Raw genomic sequence first — 4,828 nt, 5'->3', positions numbered from 1 at the left:
GAAAAATAAACAATTAACAGTGATAACCCTGAATGTCAATGGGATAACTCACTTTTAAAATGGAAGAGGATTGAAAAATAAATTAGAAAGTAGAACCCAGAAATATGTTGTTTACAAGAAACATACTTGAACTCTAAAGAGTCACGTAAAGCTAAAAGCAAGGATTTCAACAGAATTTATTAATCCTTAAATTAAGTTTTTTAAAAAGAGAGAAAAATGATAATTATGATCTTGGAAGCAGTATAAATAGACATGGTTAAAAGAGAAAACTAGGGAAATGATGCATCATGAATAATGAAGAAATATCAATAATATACATACAATTGCACTGATGGCAGAGAATTTAAATAATTAAGATAAAAACTAACTGAATATTAGGGAGAAAAAAATGAAACTCTAATACTCAGGGGCTTCAAAGCACTCCTTTCGTACTTAGACAACGATAATAAAATTTAAAAACAACTTTCTGCTCCGTAGTTTCGTGGTCAATATATTTTGCCTGGGGAAAAAACTGACTTTCTATGTACTATTTTAATTCATCAGTTCAGTATGACTTCCAGATGTAAGAATAAAACCATCAGTATCTACTTTTCTTTGACAACTAAGAATTTTACACTTATTGAATTCAAATAATATTTTGGTATTAATGAAGAAAGATTCCAGAGGCTGAAGAAGCTGTTTAAAGAGTTTTTCAGGGGAATATGTAAGTGTCGTTCATGTACATAATGTAATTAATAAGATACTTTCATATGAATTCCATTTAGAAGCTATATTCAGTTCTATTTATTAGGGATAGTAATGTAAGGAAGAACCTTAACAGTCTCCCTGAAACATGCTACATTTTTTTGTTAATTGTTTCTGACATCATTGTATTGGTTACATATTTTAAATATAGAACAATTTTCTACAAACATTTCCCCTATACTATTTCAGATGAGTGAGGTTCATAAAATGCCACCTCACCCCAAAATTTCTTCAATAGCTACATATTCTTCTTATGATACACTCCAATTATGAGAAATAATAAGTTCTGATTTATATAATTTCAGTATATGAACTAGTAATGAAAATGAACTGAATCAAAGGCCTTTCAATGATCAATAAAAGCCATATAGATGTTACTAAGGGTGGCCAGGTGGCACAATGGATAGACAGCTAAGCCTGAAGTCAAGAAGACAACTTCCTGAGTTTAAATTTGACCTCAGACACTTATTAGCTGAGTGACTCTGGGCAAATCACATAACTCCATTTGCCTCATCTATAAAATGAGCTGGAGAAGGAAACGGGAAGCCACTCTAATGTCTTTGCCAAGAAAACTCCAAATGGGGTCACAAAATCAAATACAACAGAAAAATGATTGAACTCTTATAGAAAGATGTTACTAGGCTTCCAAGTGGCATGAATAATAATTATCAAGTTGACAATAAGTTGTTTTTCACACAGTCCAAACTTTATGGCACATATTTTTTTTCTTAGCCAAAATGTGCAAATCTCTCTCTCTCTCTCTCTCTCTCTCTCTCTCTCTCTCTCTCTGTCTCTTTCCCCCACTCTGTCTCCTCATTTCTACCTCCTGGATTCTTTTAAGTCCCAACTAGGATCCTACTTTCTATAGAAAACCTTTCCCAATCCCCCTTAAATTCTAGTGCATTCCTACTGTTTATTATTTCCAATTTAGCCTACATATTGCCTGTTTGCATACAGTTGTTTGTAAGCTGTCTACCCCATTAGAGTGTGAAGTACTTTAGAGTACTTTCTTTCCTTGTATTCCTGGCAATTAGCACAGTACTTGGGATATAGTAGGTACTTAATACAACTCTTTTTGACTGATTGATTGTTAGGAAAGGGGAGGATTAGGTTTACATCTGAGACAAAATTGGCAATGTGTTTTGATAATATTTCACACATCCTGTGACTCATTTGAGCTAATAATTATGGATCCTATCTATCACCACTGGATAAATTTTATAGAAAAGCTGCTGTTTCAGTGACCTCTCTTGCCATAACTGTTTGGTAATTTGTTCTAATAAAAATGTTCAAATTCATCCCCCCTTAAGCCACTCCCCTGGTTCTGACTTGTTTTCATCACGTTGAACTTCTTGTAGCAACATAAATAGCCAGAAAAATTGCATCTCTTTTCTTTGAAAGATGTCTCTCTTCTCTGATTTCTCAAACTTCTTTAGTAAAGTTTTTCATTGTTGTTGAAGTATTTGTTTTGCTCTCTGAACTGCATTAATTACTTACACCTCCTTAACCTCTTGACTTTGCTTTTAATTGCTGTTAAGGGAAGCTAGAGTTCAAAAAAAATGTTTTCCAGATTCCATTCCATATGTTTCTTTTTGTTTGCCTTTAACTGGGTGATATGGCATATGTTTTCTTCCATGTGTATCACTTGAGTATTGGTGTAATTTTCCTATACTTTTCTACAGATATTCAATCACTTTCTTAAGACACTTCTGCCATGGCCAAGTTTCTGCCAGTCCTTAAATGTATTCCCTAATAGTTCCAATGTAGAATCTGAATGCAATTTATTGGGGAACTTCCTTTAAGTATCAGGTGGGTATATTTGGCACTGAGTCTCAGTTTGTTATTTTAAACTTTCAGCATCATTACCAGAAATTTCTATGCCAAGTGTAGGTGGGGTGGGAGAAGAGCTCCTGATACTTCCTATTTAAACTAATTATTCTTGCTAATTAGTTGTGAAGCTTAGTCAATTCCGTACCATTAAGAGAGTGTAACCAAAAAAGCATTTCCCTTTAAGTTCTAAAAAGAAAATCACATATTAGTGCCCTTAATGTCACATACTCTTAAAATTCTTAAATTCCTGGCATTTTATTTGCATTCCTTCAACAATAGAAAGTAGATCTAATAATTCAAATTGCTTCTACTACATGTGTCTACACTGGGTACCAGCACAAACTGTCTTCATTGGAAAGAAATATAGTTTATATTATCCTTGGTCCATAGCTTTAAAAGTGGAATGGAACTTAGAGGGCATGCACCAGGGTGATGGCAGTATAAGAGAAAATATGCAAGGAATGTTTTGAAGAACAAATTTATAAGTTTGACAGTAGTTGGATATGGTGGGGGGGGCAGTAAGAGAGATTATCAATGATACCTAGGTTGACAACATAGGTGACTGGGAGAATGATGCTTCCGTTGACAATAACAGGGAAGCTCGGAGGGTTTGTGGGGAAAGCATTCAGTTTTTAACATGTTAAGTTTTGGATGTCATTGTGACATCCAATTTGAGATGTTTAATAGACATTTGGATGTAGAAGACATAAATTCACAGAAGCTGATATGATCCCTAAGTAACATAGTAGAGAGAGAAGAGGAGACCCAGGACAGAACCTTAGAGTATATTCATGTTTAATGAGCATGACATGAATAAAAATCCAACACAGGAAACTGAGAAACAACAGAGAATCAGGAGTTAGCATCATGAAAACCTAGAATGACTAGAATAGCAAAAAAAAGAAGAGTACAAAGGCTACAAAGGGGTCAATAAGAATGAGGAGAGAGAAAAGGTCATTAAACTGGGTAGCTAAATGATCATTGGTTACTTTTGAGAGAATGATTTTAGGCTAATGATGACATGAGAAGCCAGATTGTATAGAGTTAAGAAGGGAACGAGAGAAAAGTAAATGGAGATACCTTTGTACACAGTCCTCTCAAGATTTTAGTCACAAAAGTGAGGGAAGATATGGGATGATAACTAGCAAGGAAGGATAGAGAGTTTTTTGAGTAAGGGAAAGATATGGGAATATTATAGGTAGCAGGGAAGCAATTAGTAAACAGGGAAAGATTAAAGATTAGTGACAAATTAGGAATACTAGAAGGGGTAATCTGCTGGAAAAAAATGGGTTGGAGTGGAATTGTTTATGCACATAGAGAGAGTTGCCCTTGGAAGGAGGAAGAATGCTTTTCTCCCTCTTCATGGGAGATTGGTGTGTGGGAGAAAAAACATAACGAGAGAAGGAACAGAATAGTGTGAGATGAGGAATAGGGGAGAAGAGAGAGGTCTTAGCAAAAGGCATCAAATATTTTTTTTTCAATGAAGTGTGAGTCAAGTTTTTCAGCTTAGAGTGTGGAGAGAGGGAGATGTATGGGAGGTTTGAAGAGGGATGAAAACACTTGTAAAAGCTGCTGTGGTGAGTCAGTGAATTGTTTGGGGAGGACAGTGTAAAAGAATTTCCTGACCTCAGTGAGTCCTATCTGAGATCGTGTAACATCAATTTGTAGTGCCAGTTGAGATTAGGCAGCATCACTGTGTAGTGGACTCGGTCATTGATGATTCTCTTTAGATTCATTCAGTGACTTTGGCCCTGACCTTTTCCTCTGAAGAATTCTCCATATTTTAATGTTGCTTCAGCAACATTTCTGTAGGTTGAATAGAAAAGTTGTTTTCAAATTAAGACTAACTCAGATTAAATGAATATGCTTAAATCTTTTATAAAACAATCCAGACTGAGAATGACTAGCATGAGTTCCTTTGTTCTTTGGTTGTCACACTCACCTCGGTACTTGGATCTAAGTACCCTGAAGTATCCCTGGGATTTTTCAGTTTATGTTTGGTTTCCTCCAAACTCCTCAGTTTCATTTCCTCTCACATGGAAATTTGCCTTCCTGTTGGCACAGGACTGCTGGGATCGAGGCTGAACATCCATTATCCAGATAATAGGGTCATAGCTGGCATAATTCAGCAAAAAAAAGAAAAACTTCCACTTAATGAATTCCCCTAATTTCCCTGAGCGTAAGAGCTAAGAGATGTACAAAGTTTATATAAGGCAAAGTCCCTGTCTTAACGGACCCCACAGCCTGGCAGGAA

This window comes from Notamacropus eugenii, chromosome 7 (genome assembly GCF_028372415.1).
Source record: "Notamacropus eugenii isolate mMacEug1 chromosome 7, mMacEug1.pri_v2, whole genome shotgun sequence".
Lineage (NCBI taxonomy): Eukaryota > Metazoa > Chordata > Mammalia > Diprotodontia > Macropodidae > Notamacropus > Notamacropus eugenii.
This window is presented reverse-complemented; position numbering follows the sequence as displayed.